Raw genomic sequence first — 22,346 nt, forward strand, 5'->3', positions numbered from 1 at the left:
GAGCCTCAGAGCTCTGGTACTAGGAGGACCTTAAAGACCAGTTAGGACAGCCCCCTCATTTTACTGGAAGGCTAATTTGAAACAGAATGGAATTTGGCAGGGGCTGGGATGCCTTTTTTCTTCGGAGGCTTCATTTCCTGAAAGAGACAGTGTCCGTGATGAGCTGATTTCACTAATTCACTCATTGCATTTTTTAAAAACCTCAGCGGTCCAGATCTGGCTTCTTTTGAAGGTAACAGAGTTTGTGGCTTCCAGGGTGTTTTCAATTTGGGGCCGTAATTTCTGTTTGTTCATTAAAAATATTTGTTCACCACAGGCTTACTGCCAGGTCTTCCTATGCACAGCATCAGGCTGTGCTTGTGAATGGCTGAGGGAAGCTGGAAATAGGCGAAATCAGGAAAATACTAGAATAAGGCAGGGGCTGGTGTGTTCTAGGAGGGTTAGAAGGCAGAGGCTGGCAAACTTGTGATTAAGGGTGGTGTTTGGGCACCCTCAATGAGGAGGCCTCATAGCTACGGAAGAGACCAAGAGACCCTGGGTAGACATCTGTGCAGGGCCTAGGGACTCAGGACCCCCTGTGGATGCAGCTGAGCTGTACCTGGGAGGTCTCTGAGGTGGACAGGCCCCTGGTGGCACAGGAAGCTTCAGAAAGAGGAGACTTGCATTGGGGCAGCCAGGCATATCAGAAAAAGATCTAAAAAAAAAAAAAAAAAAAAAAAAGAGAGAGAGAGAGACAGAAAGCAGGTGGGACAGAGTGAAGTGGGGCCTGAATTAATGATAAATGGTGGTGGCTATATCCTTTTTTGGGAGGGGCCCAGGAGGCTGCCAACTTTGATCTCATTTTCTGGACAGGCCTTTAGGTTACCTCTTCTATCCACCACCCAGTCACCAGAGAGTTAGTGCCTTCTGACAGAAGCAGCTCTTGGCAGAACACACAAGACATAAGCAGCTGGGGCTGGGGGCAGCACCTGCTAGGGGTGGGCTGGGAAGGAGACAGACATATGCTGGTGCAGGAGAGGAAAGTCTATCATAGCCTTCTGTCCTGGGAGGCAGAGTGGAAGGGCACGTGGCAGGGTTCGGGGAGGGGCCATCTCTGTCTTATTCATGTGGTAGCCCCGGCGCCTAGCTCAGTGCCAGGCACACCCTAAATAACAAAATCACTAAATAACGGAATGAGTGAAGTTAGCATATGCCTGAACACACAGAGTGCCATCCTCTTGAATCCTTATGTTAACCTATATTTTTATTCTCCAGGATTTATGGAATAATCAGGAATCTGCCTACCGTGAGCTTTCCCCTTTAGAAAGGTTTTCTCATTGTTGGTGTGACAGAGTGCACTGAAGCTCTGTTCCTCCAGTGATCTCAGCATAAAGACCCTCCATCCGACAGGGAAAGGACGGGTGGGAGGAGGGCCAGGAGGACCTCCCAGGGCCCAGCTGGCTGTGCAGGATGCAGAGGGTGGGCTGGTACAGAGGCTGAGGGCAGAGGTCAGGGTGAGAGAAGGCATTAGCAGCTTTGTTAATTGCATCATGTCTTTCCTCCAGGTGACAACACTAGGCCTATGCCTCATCCCCAGCAGGTGACCAATGGAGGAAAATAAAACAGAACTTCAACATGCTCTCTGACGAACTTGAACCCCTGGTACTGGTTGCTCTGAGAAGCCACGGGTTTCCTTCCTTGGACAATTTCAGAGCCCGTCATTATGGTTTATGGAAAGGAAGTGGCACTGAGAGAGACCCTTGCTTCTCCTGGCAGCTCTTCTCCCTTGAGAAAGCTCCTCAGCTTCTCCTGAGCTTGGTTTCAGAAGTGATGGTTCATCCTCTCCCATTGGGAGTCCTTCTGGGATGGGCTCCATATATTCCTCCAGCCGCAGGGGGATGGGCGAGATGACCTTTTCAGGTCACTCAGGAGATCCTCCAGTTTCTCAGGATGATCTAAGCATCTCCCTTTCCTTTAGAAGCTGTCAGAGCTAACTCAGCGTGGGTGTGGGCTCTTCGCAGCTACACCACCTCCCCTCCAATATTTAAAAGCTCTTTGCTGGTTCTTAGGGTCTCCTAATCACAGGTCTTTTTTTCTGGGCTCTGCCTGAAAGGCCACATCTGTTTTCTCCCTGAAAGCTAGCTAGGTCCTCTGGGCTAAACACCACCGCCCCTCAGCTCTAAAAATGGCTGATTTTCATTACGCCCTTTGCCAACCAGATTATTTCTTAAATTGCTCTCCCCCCTGCTGGGTGTTCTGGGACACAGACGCCAGTGTGTGGGGTCCCCGGCTTTCCTTTCTCCCTGAGCAGCTGGAGGAGAGCCTCAGTTTCTCCACCGCACACCCTGGCCTGAGGGCAGCAGCCGACCCAGCCGGGGGAGTGGGCCTCGTGCGCCCTCGGAGGCCCAGGACCGCGGGGCCCCACCGAGGACCCCCTGAACCGCAGCCCGCCGCGAGGCAGGGGACCAAACTGCCGCGCCCCAGAGCCCGCCGCCGCCTGTCCCCGCGTCTGAGGTCCACAAGGAAGAGCTGCGGGAATGCACGCCCGGGGAAGAGGCTTTGAGAACCGAGGCTCGGCGCGCCCCCCGCCCGCGCCCCTCATGGGCAGCCGGGCCCAGCCCGCCGCCCGGGCCCCTCTGGGAAGGGCTTGGAGGCGACGCGGGGAGGGGGTCGGGGGAGGAGGGAGCGTTCCTGCAAATCACATGATTTTCCCGCTTATATAAATCACAGCTTGTTTTTCTCAACCGGCTGCAGACTTAAAGGTGCAGCGTCTTCTTTCTCTCCCAAGGGCAGAGGTTCCCCAGGGTGCTTTTGACGTCCCCTGAGCTGGGCTAGAGTGGTTTCACCAAGGAGGGGTCAGGGTTCAGGGTTCAGGAACCCCCACCCCATCCCCCATCCCCGGGATGTTTCCTTTTAGCTCGGGACCAGGGAGGGGCATGGAAATCCGGTCGCCAAATCAGCAGGCAGAGCCGAGCTGGGGCGGCCTCCAGCGCCTCGCCTAGGTCAGCGATCACTTTGGAGACCAGCGATCGCTGTGGGGGACCCTGAGCTGAGGGGTTGCAATGAAATTGGCCTGTGGCAGATTTGCGGTGGCCAAGAGCAGACTTCTAAGGGTGATGCTTACTGTTCTGACAAGCCCTGGCTATTTGTTTGAGGCTAAGTTATGTGGGAAGAAAAACGAGCTCAACACATATATCCAGCACCTATCATCTACCTATTAGGCACTGTAGGGAGAAACCAAGACCTTTTAGACAGTCGTCACCTTCAAGTGGTTTATAGGATTTAGGTGATGAGATATGTAGATATAGACATAGAGGCAGACATGAGATATAGAGATTAAATAGCACTAGTCAGTTTCACTGCCTGTTCCAGGCTAAACAGAAGAGCGTTACAAGGCTGTGCATAATTACTTGATGATCAACAGCACAGATAATGGGTCCTTCAGGCCTTGGGAGGAGGGCTCTGGAGGCCCTGACTGAGAGGTGGGCCAGAGGCAAGGCAGGAGAGGGACAGGCAGCTGGGGAGGAGGGACGGCATGTGTCAGGAGGGGAGAAAGGAGCATGATGTTGGAGTAATCCCTTTGCTAAACTGAGGAACTGGAGAGAGGAGGAGTGGGGGATGAGGGTGGGAAACTGGGGGGGGGCCAGGTGCAGGTGGCCTTGAGTGCAGGGCTGAGTGTGGACTTGATCTGGTGAAGGCAGTGGGCGAGCCTGCAGAGGTGGGAGGGCGGGTGAATGGTATGATGAAGGGGGTGTTTTTAAGGACCACGAGTCTGGCAGCAGTGCGCAGGATAAACTCGAAGCATTGATGGAGACCCGTTGGAGGCTTCTGCAAGGAACCAGGCTGACATAAGGTCACAGTGCTGGGGTGTGAAGAGAAAAGGTGAAAATGAACAGCGAGAAATAAGATATTTTGAAGAAAGAATGGAGATAATTGATTGTGTATACAGCAAAGGGGAGAAATCACCAGAGATGATGTTGATTTTGAGCACGGATGGCAGGGAGAAGATGGCAGCCCTGCAGCCCTTTGGTGAAGGGGGGGTGTGTGAGTGGCCCAGGGGAGGAGCTCCTTTTGGAGATGGCGTTTATGAAGACAATGGGCTCTTAGCTGGGAAATGTCCAGTGGGCTGGAAGTCAGAGGAAATAACTCAAGGGATGAAACAGATCTTGCAGATCTTACAGGGAGATCACAGAAAGGGAGAAAGAGAAGTAGGGCCAGGGGACACCCACGTTTAGGAGTAGGAGCCGCTGGCAAGGCTGTGGAAGGAATATTCACACCCCAAGGACAGACCAACCTGGGCGCGAAGTGTCTCTGCCTGACCTTGGCCAAGTTGTTTATTCTGTCTGCACCTCAGTTTTCTCATCTATAAAATGGCACTAACAGCACTTGCATTACTTTCTGTGAGGACGATGTGAAATGTCTGAAGCATCTCACACACTGCACAGTGTCTGGTGCAGGGCAAGCACCAGCTGTTCTTCCTTTCCACACTTCCCTTCCTGCCACACCCTCTATGTCCTTTCATGGCAGGCACCTGAACACAGTTTCTCTCCTTTTAAACTGTTGTTGTTTTTCTTCTTACCCCTCCTCCTCTTCATCTCCTTCTTCTTTTTCTAGAAGAAACACACGGTCTTGTTTGCATGACTAATTATTTGAACTGGAAATACCCTCCATTATGAAGGAAGGAAATAATAAATTTTTTTCCTAAGGGCCTCTTAGCTGAAGCTGGCTATTACCTCACTGGATCCTTCCAGCTGCCCTGCAGGGTTTGGGAAGGCAGGTATTATCAGGCCTTTTCCCCCGCTACAGCTGAAGAAATGGAAGAATGGTTGTAAAAAGTTTTATTATTCTGTTGAGAACCACATGTCTAATCAGTACTCTCTAGCTCAGAGCTTTCTAAACTTCTATTTGTAGCCCTTTATTTTTGGAAATAATTTTACTCAGTAGTCAAATAAAATAGATATAGGCAACCCAGTTCTGGTTTCAGTGCAGTGGGGAGGTTCTGAGTCACGACTGCTTGGCTGTGCTCCCACTCCCAGCCCCAGGCCAGGCTGAGAAGTGGGGCTTTCCTTGTGGGGTAACCCAGCACCCAGAGCCTCTCCCTCTACACTAAGCTTCATCCTTTTCCTTTTCAGCCACAAACTTCCTGAGCGTGAAAGCCAGGCCCTAGCCCAAGAAGGCTTCACAGACCCCTAGGTGTGCCGTCTGTGTGAGCCAAGTGTTGACTCTGGTGATGATGCCAACAGCCCGGCTCTGCCCAGCTTTCAGCCGCACGAGCGTGAACCAGCTGAGTGGCACCAGCTCGGGGCAAGGCAGAAGGCCAGGTGCACTGTCTCTAGTCAGGCAGGATGAACAGCAGCACCTGATGTCACAGCAGCCGGGGAACCACCCTGGCTGGGGCATGCTAACCCACCCTGCTAATATGCTTTGGGTCCTAATTTCCTTTTTGAATGAGTTTCTTAAAAAAAACAACTTGTTAGGTGAAAAGACAGTTTGTGGTTTTTAGAACGATGATTTGAGTAAGGCAAGTATTGGTAAAATGCTCTGCAGATAGTTACCGCATACGCTAATGCTTACGTAAGATAAACTCCTGGCAATGGAATTAGATGAAAGTATATATACATTAAGTTTTAAAATATACACTATTTAAGGCATATGAATAGACATAAAAAATAAAAGCAACTTAAAAAAATGACACTGTCAACACAAGCAGAATGCTGCTTTATACAACCTTGATCTTGCCATCCCTTCCCTTCTACCTAGAGGACACCAGGATCCAGAATTTGGTGTTTATCATTCCTATGCAATGCTTTGAATGTTTTTACATTTTATGTAAATTATATTTTACTGTATGTATTCTTCTGAAACTTGCATCTTTTATTATTGTGATTCAGGGTGTTGTTCTGTTGCCCATGCTGGGTAGTGGTGTGATCATGGCTCACCATAACCTCTAACTCCTGGGCTCGAACTGCTATCTCAGCCTCCCGAGTAGGTAGGACTACAGGCTTGCGCCACCATGCCTGGCTAATGAAAACAATTTTTTTTTTTTTTGGATACAGAGTCTCACTCTGTTGCCCAGGCTGGAGTGTAGTGGTGTGATCTCGGCTCACTACAACCTTTGCTGCCCAGGTTCAAGTGATTCTCCTGCCTCAGCCTCCTGAGTAGCTGGGATTACAGGTGCCTGCCACCGTGCCTGGCTAATTTTTTGGTAGTTTTTAGTAGAGACGGGGTTTCATCATCTTGGCCAAGCTGGTCCTGAACTCCTGACCCCGTGATCTACCCGCCTTGGCCCCCCAAAGTGCTGGGATTACAGGCATGAGCCACTGTGCCCAGCAAAAACACATTTTTTGTGGCAACTGAGTCTCATTATGTTGTGCAGGCTGGTCTTGAACTTTGGGTCTCAAGCAATCCTCCTGCCTCAGCCTCCCGGGTAGCTGGGATTACAGGCATGTGCCACTGTGCCTGACTGAAACTTGCATTGTCTTTTCCTCAGTATTATATTTCTGAGATTCTTCCATGTTGATACCTTTTTAAAGGAAATTTATTTTCACTGTGTAACTTCAAATTATATGAATATACTATAATTATGTATCCATTTTCTGGTTAATGGACATTAAAGTTGTACAGTTTTTTTTTTCTGTTACAAACAGTGCTTCTATGAACATTCTTGTACACATCATCTCTTGATTGTATATGTGTGGGGGTTTCTCTAGGATATTTGCTTAGGAGTGGCATTACTGACTGGTTCATAGATTATGAGAATCTTCAATGATATTGGAAGTATTCTCCAGGCCGGGCGCAGTGGCTCACACCTGTAATCCCAGCACTTTGGGAGGCTGAGGTGGGCAGATCACATGAGGATCAGGAGTTCGAGACAAGCCTGCCCAACATGGTGAAGCGCTGTCTCTACTAAAAAAATACAAAAATTGGCTGGGCGCAGTGGTTCATGCCTGTAATCCCAGCACTTTGGGAGGCCGAGGCGGGCAGATCATGAGGTCAGGAGATCGACACCATCCTGGCTAACACGGTGAAACCCCTTCTCTACTAAAAATACAAAAAAATTAGCCAGGCGTGGTGGTGGGCGCCTGTAGTCCCCAGCTACTCGGGAGGCTGAGGCAGGAGAATGGCAAGAACCCAGGAGGCGGAGCTTGCAGTGAGCCGAGATCATGCCACTGCACTCTGGCCTGGGCAACAGAGCAAGACTCCATCTCAAAAAAAAAAAAAATTAGGTGGATGTGGTGGTGCGAGCCTGTAATCTACTTGGGAGGCTGAAGCAGGAGAATTGCTTGAACCCAGGAGACGAAGGTGCAGTGAGCCGAGACTGCACCACTGCCCTCCAGCCTGGGTGACAGAGTGAGACTCTGTCTCAAAAAAAAAAAAAAAAAAAAAGAAGTCTTTTCCAAAGTGGTTATTGTAATTTACACTCTTATCCACAGTCAGTTACTCCACCTCCTTACCATCACTTGCTGTTGTCAAACTTTTAATTTTTGTGGATTTGATTGGTGTGAAATGCTTTCTTGTGGTTTACATTTCTCTGATTACTAGTGAGGTTAGGCATCTTTTCACATATTTTTTTTTGCTATACATATCTCCTCTTATGATAATTACCTTTGCCCATTTTCTTCTTTTGGAGTGCTTGTCCTTTTCATATTGATTATAGAATTCCATTAAATATTATGCTTACTAGCCTGTTATCAGTTAAATGTTTTGCAAATATCTTTTCACTTTTTTTTTTCTTGAGACAGGGTCTCAGTCTGCTGCCCAGGCTGTAGCACAATGGTGCCATCACAGCTCAGTGCAGCCTCGAACTCTTGGGCTCAGGTGATCCTCCTGCCTTGAGCTGGGAATACAGGCATACACCACCATGCTTTGCTATCTTTTCACTTTTAAAACGAGTGGACTTTTGATAAACAGAAGTTGATGTAATATAGTTGAGTTTTGTATTTAAATTTTTTATATTGTTAATTGCTCAGCTTGTACTTCTGTCAATAGTGTATAAGAGCACCTGGTTTTCCACACTCCTGCCAACACTGGGCCTGAATGATTTTAATTTTTGTTAATCTGATAGGTGAAAATGGTGTCTCACTGTTTTGAGCTGTCTGAATTATGGGTAAGCTTGAGCATATTTTCACAGGCTACTGGCCTTTTACATTTCTTTTTCTGTTTTCTTCATTTTTCTATTGAGTAGTTTGCTTTTTCCTAATTGATTTGTGAAGGCTTTCTGAATAGTAAAGAAATATACCCCATTTCTGCCGTGTGTGTGGCTACATGCTGCATGTGTACCTCCTGACTGCAAGCCATTGATGATGGAACTAGAAAAACCTGAGCCTCTGTATCACATTTGCCCTCTTTGGCCCTTGAACACTAGCTGTGTTGCACAAGAATGTAAAAAGCTGCAATTGGAGGCTTTGTGGAGGTGGCAGGAGGAGCAATATAGTTCTGTGTAAGTAGGAGCAACTAGGGTAGGGAGTGTGTATGCTGTGGACGCCTATCTTCTATTAAAGGGTAAAACAAACAGAGACGGGAGAGAAAGTTTGAGTTGGAGCAATAGGAATGTGGCCTGCATTCTCATTTCTTAAGTGAAATGTTACTAATGCCCTGGTGAGGAATTCTGAAGTGCCTTGTGTAGCTTGGCTGCTCTTGGCTGGTGGTGAGAGTGGTGGAATGGAACAGTTCTGAGGGTCTGGCCTGTACCAGGCATGCAGCCCTGATGGAGGCTCAAGAAAGCTGACTTGCTCCAGGTCACAGGGCTGTCAGTGGCCAAGGTTGGATTCAACTCTGGGACTAGCTCGCTCTTCAGCCCTGTTCTTTGCAGCATACTAATGGTTCTACCATGATTAGTCTCAATTAGGGGAAGACTTGGCTTTTATAAGGAGATTTGTCAGGAGAGCCTCATAACAAAAGAGTCAAATTAGAACATATTTTAAATAGATTGCCATCTCAACAGTGAAATTTCATATTTCTATGTTTTAATGTCAATAATTGGCTTAAATAGTCCCTCTTGGAGAACACAGGTAAATTAACAGTAATTATAATTGGGCTCTATTGAAAAAGAGCAATAGACTTAATAGTCCTGTTCATGCCTGAAAGAATGTTCAATGGAGAAACCAGCCAAGATTCCATTTTTCCCTGTCTTGCATTCAGTACAATTTGGATGACATTAAGCTTTCTCTTCACTCATTTACTCATCCAACAACTGCTTACCACATTCACATTCTGTCCCATTTTGTTAAGAGCTGAAAGAGTGGTGAACAGACCTAGGGCCTGCCCTCACGGAGCCTACAGTCTAGTGAGAGGGATAATCAATAAACAAGTAAACAAACAAAAAACATCTGTTGTAAGTGCTGTGAGGGATATACACACGTGCTGTGACAGAGAATAATATGGGATTGACTTTAGTGGGCAGGTCAGGGAAGGTCACACACATTCTGTGGGTGATTGGGTACTAACATTTATTTTGGAGTTAAAAATGCCTCCTACAGGTCTTTTGCTGCAGTGATGCCAGCGGGAGCATCAGGAGCTTGGGCTCAGAGCAGGACACCTCGGATTGTTTTAAGAAAATGGCAGATGAACTGGGCATGGAGGAAATCGCTAGCTTTCATAAGGCCAAGCTAAGGAAAATGGGGATGCAGAACACCCTGCCAACCAACCCAAGAGACTGCTGAGCAGGAGAAGCGGTGTGAGACTTCCTAAGAGCCTGGAGGATTCCCTACCCCATCATCTTCCAGACTCCAGCTGCCATGCGGAAGAAGCTGATTATAGCAGGGTTTTTTCTTTTTTCTTTTTTTTTTTTTTGCCATGCCATGAGGTGTGTTTTATTTTCGATAATCATACAATAATTTTCTATAATGAAAAATCATACAAATAATTTTCTATAATGAAAATCATACAAATAATTTTCTGTAATGAAAATTAATACAAATAATTTTCATTAAAGAACATTATTTGTACAATTACTGAAAATAAAAAACACCTCATGACATGGCAAAAAAAACCCCAAAAATCTTCCTATAATCAGCTTTGATATAAACAGTTTTCTTTTAACTGAGGATAAACAGCACCAGTATACAAAGAAGAAAAGCAGGGTATGCACTTTTTTCTTCTGGGGTCTACAAAATAAAATTAGCCATGAGTCTCCCTGGATAGTTTTTCTTGCTGATTGCAAACACCAGATACCCCGAGTGCAGTCTTTTTATGCAATCTGGATGTGCATCCTGGTTTTTCATGGAAATTTCTTCCTTGGGGTAAAAGATGACCACCCATATTTAATGGGAGGGCCCAAAAGCATTTAAGGAGAATATAAATTCCAGAGGTCTATCCAGAACTAACATGAAAAGCTCCTCTCTTGAATTCGCTGCCCATCAAGGCAAAGCATCTCCCTTGAAGCAGGTTTGAAGGATTTGCTTCCTCATCTCGCCTCCTCTCTTCGCACCTGCCAGTCCACAAGGGCTTGGGTGACAGCACCTGGCCTACACACTTTTCCAGGCACAGCAAAACTGTCCCCTACATGGATTTTCTTTAGTTCACAAACACATCTCCTCTCATTTTGGTTGTTTGAGCCACGGTGAGAATGCTGGGCTTTCAGGAATATAATTTGATGATGAAGGGATTCACCCTCTCTGCCCAGGACTTTTTTTTTTTTTTTTTTTTTTAAGATGAAGTCTTGCTTTGTCGCCCAGGCTGGAGTGCAGTGGCACCATCTTGGCTCACTGCAAACTCCGCCTCCCCGGTTCAAGCAATTCTCTTGCCTCAGCCTCCTGAGTAGCTGGATTACAGGCGCCCACCACCACGCCCAGCTAATTTGTTTTGTATTTTTAAGTAGAGATGGGGTTTCACTATGTTGACCAGGCTGGTTTCGAACTCCTGACCTCAAGTGATCCACCCGCCTTGGCCTTCCAAAGTGTTGGGATTACAGGCGTGAGCCACCGCACCCGGCCTGTCCAGGACTTTTTGAAGGGGTTTTGTTTGTTTTGCTTTTAGGTATGTCTATTTGTTATTTTCTTAATAAAAACACCACTAGCGGCCAGGTGCGGTGGCTAACGCCTGCACTCCAGCCTGGGTGACAGAGACCCTGTCACGAAAAAAAAAAAAAAATCTAAAGAGAGCCTCTCTTTCTAGCCAATGTTTAAAAAGCTCTCAGTGTTGCTCCTCTCTCTTCCTACATTTCCTCTTCCTAAGCAAAGTAACATAAAAACTCTAGAAAATTGGCAGGTATTTGTGTGTTCACCTTTGGGAGAGATTTTACTTTTCAGGGAGCGGGAATAAAGGAAAACGATTGTCGAGTGCACGTGATTTAAATTAAGTCGTGGCCTCCATTAAAGTGGTGTTGGGAACCATCTGGTGGCCAGAAAGGTTTTAACACCGGCCAGGGCTCCCTGCTGTCCTCTCGTGGCAAGAGGTGGTATGACGCCCTAGGTAGGAATCCTTTGCCCTGCGTTGTTCAGGATTACAGAAAAGATAAAATCAGGAAGGAAGGCAGTTAAGGTTAACGTTTACTTAATGCCCTAATGCAGATGGGGCTCCGGGAGGAGCCAGGACAGCACCGACGCTGGTGTGGTATCTGCAGTTACTGCCTGCTGCCCACAGGAGATTGACAAAAACCCCAAATATGACAATTCCAATTCATAATTTTGGGTGGAGAGGGGTGGAGTTTTATGACATATTCTCAGTTAAAAAAAATCTTTATCCTGTTTTTGAATCATAGAATTTTAGAGCTGGAAAGGATCTTAGAAATGAGTCAGTAAAATTTTATTGAGTTTTTACTATGTGCCTCTGTACTACGTGCTGTTAGGGACTTAAGGATGAATTAGATATGAATAAGCCCTGTCCTCAAAGAGTTAAAGGTGTAGCAGAAAAGTCATACAATAAAGCAAGTAAATGCCATGTAATGTGGTAGGTGCAATAACATTGGAAGAGCATGCGATACTGTGAGGACAGATGTCAGAATGGCCCCTTCTACCTGAGGTGAGTGAAGGCTTAAAAGAGAGGAGCTAGCACCTGACTTGTGTCTCAGAGAATGAGGAGTTTTCCAGGTAGGTGGGTGAGGGTGGGGATTGGAGAGGGAGGCCCAGGCAGTTGAGAAGCACATGCAGGCAGGTGGGACACTGCATTGGGCTGTAGCATATGGTGTGAAGTAGGTAGCAGATGCTGCATAAATCCTTGCCGAATGAATGCATCTATGAATGATGATGGTGGGAATGGTGAGAGAGGAGGATGAAGAGGTTATGGGGGGTGGGGTGCAGGTCATAACACTAAAGAATTTGAACGTCATGCTAGAAGAGGTGAGGGAGGGTGTGGGTGGAAGGTCTTTGAAGGGTTTAAGCAGAGGAGTGACATGATCGTATTTATATTTTAAAAACAATTTTGGCAGCAGTGAGAAGGAGGCAGATAACTAATTAGTAGGCTACTGAAATAACCCAGTGAGTGATGATGAAGTCCTAAGGCGGGGAAATGGGAACATTGAGGAAAGCATGGATTTGAGTACTGTTGGGAATACAGAATCGGTAGAGGCAATGAAAGAGAGAGAAGGGTCTAGGATGGCTGCCACCCAGAGTTTTGGCATGGGGTCTGCGTGGAGCAGATTTTGACAGGAAGGTAAAGAACATAGTGATGGTGTTTGTGGCACCTCCAGGTCGATGTCAAGAGGGTATCTGAATACATGGGTCTGGGTTTAGGATCACAAAACTGAATGAAGGAAACCTGGAGAGTGTGTGTGGAGTGTGTGACCAGTGGGGAAAGCGGAGGATGAACTCTGGTGACCAAAGGATGGGTGGGGAGGGGTAGAAGAGGAGCTAGGAGAGGAGGAGAACCGAAGGGGAAACTGGCCTGGGGAGGTGTCCTTAAAGGGTCAGCCAACACTGGGCGAGAGTCCACCTAACAGGATCAGAAGCCTTGGCCAGATGGAATTGCTCTTGTGTTTTCTGCACCATGTGTTTGCTTATTTATTTGTTCAATGCTTGTCTTCACATTTAGTAAAAGGTTTTTCTTGTAAGAGCACCCCTCTCTGCCCTAAGTTTCTGCTCCATAGATGGAGGCTGGTCACAGTTAGAGTTGGAGTGGGCTCCCTGCCCCCGGGGCTCTCCCTTGCAACCCCTCTCCCACTATGATCTCACTGGCTTGGCTCACGTGTAGTTCTGATCACTTTTCCCTGTCACAATCGTTCATTCTCACTTTCTTAGTCTCCTTCTCTCAGGGCTCCCCACTGCCTGCAGAGTAGCTCTCAAGCCTTGCATTCAGAGCCCCTAAAATCTGATCCCAACTTTTCCTTCCTGCTTTAGCTCAGAATTCCTCCACTCATTTCCACCCAGCCAGAGCCTCAGGCACACTGGAGGTCACTTCCCCTACCTGTGTGTCATCACCCAAATTCCTTCCATCCTTTAAGGTCAAGATCAAATAGTCCTTCTTTCAACCTTCCCTGATTCTTTTAGCCCAAACCATTTTAAAAAATCACTTTTCTGAACTTCTACAGCACTTAACATATTCTCTATACTTTTGTAGTAATTTAGAATCCATTTTATTTCCTCTAACCCTGTTCAGGTAAAAGGGTCTTGTATTACATTCCTTGTTTTCTCTCAAGAGCCTAACAAAATGTCCAGCACATATACAGGTACTCAATGAATATTAAAAAACAATTGAGTCAGGTGCAGTGGCTCATGTCTGTAATCTCAGCAGTTTGGGAGGCCAAGCTGGGAGGATCCTTGAGGCCAGGAGTTTGAGACCAGCCTGGACAATATAGGGAGACCTGGTCTCCACAAAAAATTTAAAAAATTAGCCAGGTGTGGTGGCATGTGCCTGTAGTCCCAGCTACTCTGGAGGCTGAGGTGGGAGGATTGCTTGAGCCCAGGAGGTTGACATTGTTGTGAACTATAATTGCTCCACTGGACTCCAGCCTGGGTAACAGAGCAAGACCCCGTCTCAAAAGGTAAAAAAATCGATTACTGAGAAATCCTTAGGAAATAATTTAAATGGGAGAAGCAGCAATTAATATGTTTTTCTAAACTAGAAATAAAGGGTTGAAGCAGAAACATAATATGAAGAGGCACTGGGAGGAATTGGGAGGTAGGAGGCAGAGTCTGAGGCAGAGCTTGGGTACCTGCAGAACTGCAGAAAAGGACTAAAAGGTAGATTCTGGGGCTACCAAAGGGCGAGACACCCAGGATTGGGTCTGAAGATGGTTAATATGTGGGTCAAACCTAAAGCAACCCTCTATTAAGACATGATGATATATAAGTCATGGCAAGCAAATGTTGAGTGCTTAACTATTTATGGAATTTACCTGGTTTGAGTGTAGTCTGTGTTCCCCATCTGCATCCACCATAGTAATTGAAAGCCTTAGGTTATATAAATTTAGCACCTACATGTCCAGCGCGATGATGGGTACTTCTCATCCATTCTTTCTGAACGTTAATCTTTCAGGGTGGCTACTGTTATTATCCAGTTTCTATAGGTGGGAATATGAAGTTCAGTGAGCTTCAATATCTCACCCAGGGCCACAGAGCTAATAAGTGATATAGTATTTCAACGGACTTCTCACCCTTGTGGCTCCCGTGGCTGAGGCAGGCTGGACGGGGATGGGGCTAGGAATGAAGTATGAGTGGGTTGAGGCCTGCGGATGCTGTGGGGAACTGTGATGAGGTGAGGCAGGGGCTGATCCAGGCTTCGTGGGGCTGAAGCTTTTACAATTTGGTGGGAGGGTGCTTTAATAAAAAACATGCTAAATTAGGTACCAAAGTACCTATTTAGGTACTTATTTAGGATGAGACAATAAATCACAAAAAAATTATTGATGCTTTGGGGAACCAGAATCCTTTTTCCTAATACCCTTTTAGGCAATTTACCAAAATTGCTCATGCAGAAATGCTTTGTGATTGCAGCCTGGCTTCCCCTCTCCACCTAGACCCCTTCACAACTCCCAGCAACTTTCAACACTCCTAGGGGCCTTGAAAGTGAGGGGCCCTGAAGCTGAAGTTTCATTAGCTTCACTGGGAGTCCACCCTTGGAGGTGACTGAGGAATGGGGCAGAGATCAGAGATGGGAGAGAAGGGTTGAGAGGGGGATGTGCATTGCACACACCACCTGATGATGAACAATGAAAGGGCTGGGGAGAGCGGGAGAAAAGAACTGATGTCGGTTTTCAGACCTTATTAAAAAATGGCCCCACATCAAAACAGCCACATGACAATGTGATGTCCCCCTTTCGACTGTGGCAAGTGCCAGTAGGTGAGCAAATACTGTGCTGAGGAGGCCTGCCTTCCTTGTCTGTGGTGCCAGGGAGGTGTTGGCTTAATGATGAGCACAGCTGAAACTTTGAGTTTTAAAAATGAAACAGTCTATCAGCAACAATGTTTTTCTTTTTATTGCGACTACACATAGGAGAAATAGTTGCATGTGTGTGTGTGTGTGTGTGTGAGAGAGAGAGGGAGAGAGAGAGAGAGATCGTCTATAGTGGTGAATATAAGTATTCTCAATATCTTTTTACATTTGACTATTTCTCTAAAAAATTAGGACACTTTGAGGAATTAGCTAGGAAGTCTATAACAATTTCCTTTATAAAGAAGACAGTTAAAGAATGTCTAGGCCAAGAAGCCTGGGCCGTCTCCCTGTAATGCAACCTCCTTCCTTGTTTGTCTGTGAGCTTCATCACAGGCAGCTCCGCAGTGTTCTCCTGGAGACCCGTGTGTGGAGCCAGGGGCTGTGGGTCTGGCACAGAAGGTGAGCATCCTAGGAGGGAAAGGAATGAACGATAGTCCCCAAAATAAAATGAAGTAAGTGGGGTCAATTGCTGCTGCTAAGAAGAAAAAAAGAGGAGGATGGAGGTTAAGTAGAAGTATTTAATTAGCATTAGACACACTTTAATTGCAATTCACAGAAATTTAGTAACAAATTTCTTTTGCAGTTTATACATTTTGCAAATTTTTTCTTTTTGCACTAAGATTATTATGGAAGGATTACTACTGAACAGTCACTAGCAATTTAGTGTAAATTGTTCTTTGGATCCCTCCCAGGCAGTCACTGAGGAACTTTATTTTTAACTAGGAGGAAAGGTGGAGAGATGGTGGTCACAGCCTGGCCTGACGGGCAGGAGGAGTGGGTGCGACTGGGGCCCAAGTGCATTGAATCTTTAGGTGAGGGGCTTGGGTGATAGTTTAATAATTAGTAATTAAAAGAAGACTTAGGAAGCTTTTGAGGACAAACATTGCCTCACGACGTTTGCTGAGGGATTCCCATCATGGGGGCTAGTGATCGGCCTCACCCACTCTGTGCTTGGAACACAGCAAATGGCACAAACATGGGTAGAAAGGTGTGATAGGCAGAATAGTGGCCCCCCAAAGATGTCCAAGCCCTAATCCCTGGAATCTGTGAATATGTTAAATCACATGGTAAAAGAAACTTTGTGGGCTAGGCATAGTGGCTCACGCATGTAATCCCGGCACTTTGGGAGGCTGAGGCAGGTGGATCACTTGAGGCCAAGAGTTTGAGATAAGCCTGGCCAACATGGTGAAACCCCATCTCTACAAAAAATACAAAAATTAGCCCAGCGTGATGGTGCACATCTCTAATCTCAGCTACTCAGGAAGTTGAAGCAGGAGAATCGCTTGAACCCGGGAGGCAGAGCTTGCAGTGAACTGAGATCATGCCGCTGCACACCAGCCTGGGTGACAGAGGGAGACTCTGTCACAAAAAAAAAAAAAAAAAAATGAGACTTTGCAGAGGGAATTAAGATCATGAACTGAAAATAGGAAGATTATCCTAGATTATCCAGATGGGCGTAATGTGAATCATAAGAGCCTTTAAAAGTGGAGAGAAAGGCAGAAGAATGAGTTAGTGAGGTGAGACAGAAGAAGAGGCAGGAGAGAGTTGAAGTGTGGGAAGTACTTAAAGTCTGGCTTTGAAGATGGAGGAAGGGGCCAGGGGCCACGAACGTGGCAGCCTCGAGAAGCTAGGGGCAGCCAACGACAGTGAACAAGCACATGGGACCTCAGTCTTACAACTACGAAGAGGTGAATTCTGCCCGAAACCCGAAGGAGCAGGGAAATGGATTCTCCCTTAGAACCTCAGGAAGGAAAAGCCACCCTGCTGATACCCTAAATTTAGCCTGATGAGTCCATGAGACCACATCAGACTTCTGACCTATAGAACTGTAAGATAATACACTTGTTTCAAGTTGCCAAATTTGTGGTACTTTGTGCAGCAATAGAAAACTAATATAAAAGGTAGAGCACTACTTAATTCCTTGTATCCATGGTCCTTCACTTTTTGAGGGTCATAGGCCCCTTTGAGAACCTGGTGAAAGCCAGGGATCTTCTACCTAGAAAAATTCACATGCACACAAAACTTTGAATACAGCTTTGAGAGATTCATGAATTCACCAGAGCACACCTCATGGACCCAGGGTGAAAACATTTGCAGATGATAAAAAGGCAAAAGGTATGTTCAGAAGAGACAAGCGGGTAAAATGAGGCTTCCTAGGGATAGCATTGTTATCTCCCACCAAAGACTCTCATAGTACTCAGGAGAACACTTAGCTGGGTTGCACTGAACAGATTCAATTTTAATAAAATGAATTTCTAGACACTGAAGCTGAAAGGCAACCATCTCAGCCTGATCTTTTCCTGATGGACTCCTTGGAATGAGGCCACATTGTTGAGTAGAACAGTCTTTATGAGATAGCTACTGATATCTACTGATTTGAGAATCACTCTGAAAAATTAAAATGTAAAAATTACTAAGAAGGGGTATTGATTTTATTCCCCTGAAGAGTATGCAGAGAAAAAGAAATCATAGATAGTATTTTTTAGTAAATTAAACTTACTATAAGTTTGTGACAAGAACTGTTTTGGGGATTATTGATGTTATATAGATTTCCTATTTGTTTAGAGCAGTGCTGTCCAATAGAAATATAATGTGAACCCCTTAGGTAATTCTAGTAGCCACGTTAAGAAAAGCGAAAATAAGCAAGAGAAATTAATTTTTTTTTTTGAGACGGAGTCTTACTCTTGTCGCCCAGGCTGGAGTGCAGTGGCGAGATCTTGGCTCACTGCGACCTCCGCCTCCTGGGTTCAAGCGATTCTCGTGCCTCAGGCTCCCCAGTACCTGGGATTACAGGCATGTGCCACCATGCCCAGCTAATTTTTGTATTTTAGTAGAGATGGGGTTTCACCATGTTGGCCAGGCTGGTCTTGAACTCCTGACCTCATGTGATTCACCCGCCTTGGCCTCCCAAAGTGTTGGGATTACAGGAGTGAGCCACCACACCTGGCCAAAATTAATTTTAATAGTGTATTTTATTTAATCTATCTAAAATAGTGTCATTTAAAACATGTAATCAACATGTCAGTGAAGTAGATTCCATTTTTTCAAAGTAAATATTTGGTATCTAGTGTGTAGTTTGCACTTACAGCACATCTCAGTTATGATTATCCATATTTTATGAGCTTAGTAGTCACATGTGGCTAACGGTGACCATGTTAGTTCAGGTTTAGAGAGCAATGAAGAATTGAAATGAAAATCTTGAGGCTTAAACCTTATTTAATAACAACTTACAGAGTATGTGTATTATATATGTGTGTGTATTATGTAAAATCTCACTAAAATCTCAGAAATCATCACTAAGTTACCACTCTGAAGCTATTTTCATATATATGTACAGATTATATACACATACATATATGTATATAATACACACTCACATATATACATATATATATGAAAATAGCCTCAGGGGCCAAAGTACTTATGTAGAAGAATGCTTGTCATTTGCTACTCCCTTTGATCATATACACAGTGACACTAGTGGTAATAGCGTGTGAAGAAAGAAAAAAATAAAAATCTAAAGATTATTTTTTAGCAGATTTTAACTTAAGCAGGTTGACCTAAAGCAATTTATTTGAACTTCTCTGTACATAATAGGCCTTTAATATGGATGTTTATTTTTTGACATTAAAAACATAATTCTCGTATTGGGAAAGGCCTACAAATCATTTATTTTTTTAAGTGAGGAAGTACAGATTAGAAGATGGAAAGAAAAGAAAGTATAAAGTTACCTTTTCAGCCTTCCTTATGTGGTGTTTTTTTACATAGGAACCTGAAGTTCCTTCTCTCCTTCATCACCACTACTACTACCAGTTACTGCTTACTGAGCTAATGCTATGGACAGGAGACAGGGAAATACAGAGTAGAAGAGGGCAGTTCCCTGGCAAAGGCCCCACTCTCAAGCCCAGATACCCATCGCCCTAAATGAGAACAGGCATTCCTGTTTTTACACCCAAAACATTGCCTTTTGGCCTGCCATGCCTCCTATCCTGTACTCATATAAACCCCAAACGCCAGGCTCCAGAAGCAGACAAGGAGATGAGCAGATGAATGACAGAGAAGGAGAGAAGAGAAGGAGCATTTGAACGCCGAGAGGAGTTTGGCTGGGGATGAGTGGAGAGCAGATTGGCTGCTGGATGGCTGAACTCCAGGGGAAGATCATCTTCCCACCCCAGCCCCCTTTCAGTTCCCCATCCATGCCTCTGAGCACCATCTCCACCATTCAATAAAACCCCTGCATTCATCCTTCAAGTCCATGTGTGACCTGATTCTTCTGGGACACTGGACAAGAGCTCAGGATACAGAAGGCTGCCACACTGGCCCTCTGCCTTTGCAAAAAGGCAGAGGGTCCACTGAGCTGGTTAACACTAGTAAGGCTAAAAGGGCACACTGTAACACATGCCTGTTGGGTTCCAAGAGTCACAGGCTCCCAACCCTGGATGCTGCCATGGGGCCAGAGCCCAGCACCCTGGCTCCTTCACATGTCCATCTGTGTGCTCCCCATCCTGTAAGGGGTTTGATCAGTGGCAGTGACCTAACAGATGAGCCACACCCCTGTCACATGTCCTGCAAGGGGGGTCAGGGAACTCTCCTATTTCACTACTAATATGTCAGACACTAAAACCATCTTTATTAATCCTGCAAAACTCTGCAAGGTAGATCTTTTAAAAAATTTTTATTTTCATTTCAATTGTTTTTGGGGTACAGATGGTTTTTGGTTATATGGGTAAGTTCTTTAGCGGTGATATCTGAGATTTTAGTACACTTGAGCAGTGTACACCATACCCAATGTATAGTCTTTTATCTCTCACCCCTCCCAACCTTCTCCCCACAAGTCCCCAAAGTCTTCCCATGAATTTTCTTACGCCTTTGTGTCCTCACAGCCTCGCTCCCACTTATGAGAACCTATGATATTTGGTTTTCCATTCCTGAGTTACTTCACTTAGAATAATGACCTCTAGCTCCATCCAAGTTGCTGCAAAATATATTATTTCATTCCTGCAAGGTAAATCTTATTATCTCTATTCAACAGATGAAGATACAGACTTAGCGGGGCTATATAACATGCCCAAGCTCATAAAGCTCGTCAAAGCAGAGTCAAAAGTCAAACTTATCGTTTTTATCCAAAGCCTGTGCTGTTTCCAGTGTACTATGCAGCCTCCATCAGGCTGGGGAAGGAGAGGACCCAGATGGGCTTGCTGAAGTACCAGCGGGTAATTGGTGAAGTGGCCAAGGGTAGGAGGAGTGCAGGGTAAGAAAGAAAGAGCAAGGGAAGGAAGTTGAGGTGCGGCATAAGCAGGGAAAGCTGTTGGATGCAGGGTTGGAGTTAGTGGGGGTAGTTTCCTCCACCCTCCACAGGTCGATGGCTTGAAGGCCAGCCAGGCAGGTGGACTTTGAGGAAGAAGACATGAGTGAGGTGCTTGACTCCCTTAAAGAGGAGTTGTGGCTCCTGGCTGGTTCTACAATATTGCTCATTGACAGATGGGCCTTTTCCTGTGTGGGATTCTGAAGATGGTAAGAACAAAGTGAGGGTTAAAGGCGTGTGCCCACTCTAGTCACTCAACAGCTTTGAGCTTCTTGAGATTTGCAATGTGCATTCGGTCAGTTCCAAGCAACCTTTGATGTTAGCTGTCTTCTCCTGGCATATAGTTCTTGATAATGTGTAGTTTCACATCCATAGGTTTAGCTTTTTCCCTGTTCCTTGGTGTCAGAGTTTCAAAACAGTGAAAATTTTTTCTTACATGATGAAAATATGTGAATAAAACAGACACATTTTGCAAGAAAGACAAATACAACACAATACCAGTCTCAAGACACTGACAAGCATAAGGGGTATGTGGGTATCTATTTGAGTGGTTATCCCCAGGGCATAATATTTTCACTATATCCTGCTGCTGGGGTGGCAGCCAGACTGACTACATGATAGGGGCTGGGTGCTTGCCTTCTTCTAGGTCCCATACGGTTTCAAAGTATAGCTGAAAAAAAAAAAAGAGAAGGAAAAATTCCAAATAGAGAATCGACATGGTTCTAAATCCACATAATATAAACTCATGGATGCAAGCTGCTCATGATTCCACAGACCTTTACCTAAAATTCTTTTGGAAAGTGCATCAATTTTAGGATATATAGATAGACATGATGATTACAGTTGTTTTTTTTTAAAGTGAGTATTACCAGTTGTGGGGAAAAGCACGAGAGATCAGATTGTTAATATGTCTGTGTAGAAAGAAGTAGACATAAGAGACTCCATTTTGTTCTGTATTAAGAAAAATTCTTCTGCCTTGAGATGCTGTTAATCTGTGACCTTACCCCCAACCCCGTGCTCTCTGAAACATGTGCTGTGTCAAACTCAGGGTTAAATGGATTAAGGGTTGTGCAAGATGTGCTTTGTTAAACAAATGCTTGAAGGCAGCATGCTCCTTAAGAGTCATCACCACTCCCTAATCTCAAGTACCCAGGGACACAAAAACTGCGGAAGGCCGCAGGGACCTCTGCCTAGGAAAGCCAGGTATTGTCCAAGGTTTCTCTCCATGTGATAGTCTGAAATATGGCCTCGTGGGAAGGGAAAGACCTGACCGTCCCCCAGCCCGACACCCGTAAAAGGTCTGTGCTGAGGAGGATTAGTATAAGAGGAAGGCATGCCTCTTGCAGTTGAGACAAGAGGAAGGCATCTGTCTCCTGCCCGTCCCTGGGCGATGGAATGTCTCGGTATAAAACCCTATCTCAGTAGATGGTACGTAGATGGTACGTTCCATCTACTGAGATAGGGAAAAACCACCTTAGGGCTGGAGGTGAGACATACGGGCAGCAATACTGCTTAGCAAAGCATTGAGATGTTTATGTGTATGCATATCTAAAGCACAGCACTTGATTCTTTACCTTGTCTGTAATGCAAAGACCTTTGTTCACGTGTTTGTCTGCTGACCCTCTCCCCACTATTGTCTTGTGACCATGACACATCCCCCTCTCTGAGAAACACCGACAAATAATCAATAAATACTAAGGGAACTCAGAAGCCAGAGGGATCCTCCATATGCTGAACGCTGGTCCCCTGGGTC

At 45.5% G+C, this 22,346-nt stretch overlaps 1 long non-coding RNA gene across 1 annotated transcript; it reads left to right on the forward strand.

The window, feature by feature from the left end:
• Nucleotides 1–2: 2 nt before the first annotated feature.
• Nucleotides 3–1,635, forward strand: LOC134759509 (uncharacterized). Its single transcript, XR_010135783.1, has 2 exons — nucleotides 3–232; nucleotides 1,545–1,635. It is a non-coding gene; the product is annotated as an uncharacterized LOC134759509 (long non-coding RNA).
• The last annotated feature ends 20,711 nt before the right edge of the window (nucleotides 1,636–22,346 follow it).

The sequence above is a fragment of the Pongo abelii genome, chromosome 10 (genome assembly GCF_028885655.2).
Source record: "Pongo abelii isolate AG06213 chromosome 10, NHGRI_mPonAbe1-v2.0_pri, whole genome shotgun sequence".
NCBI lineage: Eukaryota > Metazoa > Chordata > Mammalia > Primates > Hominidae > Pongo > Pongo abelii.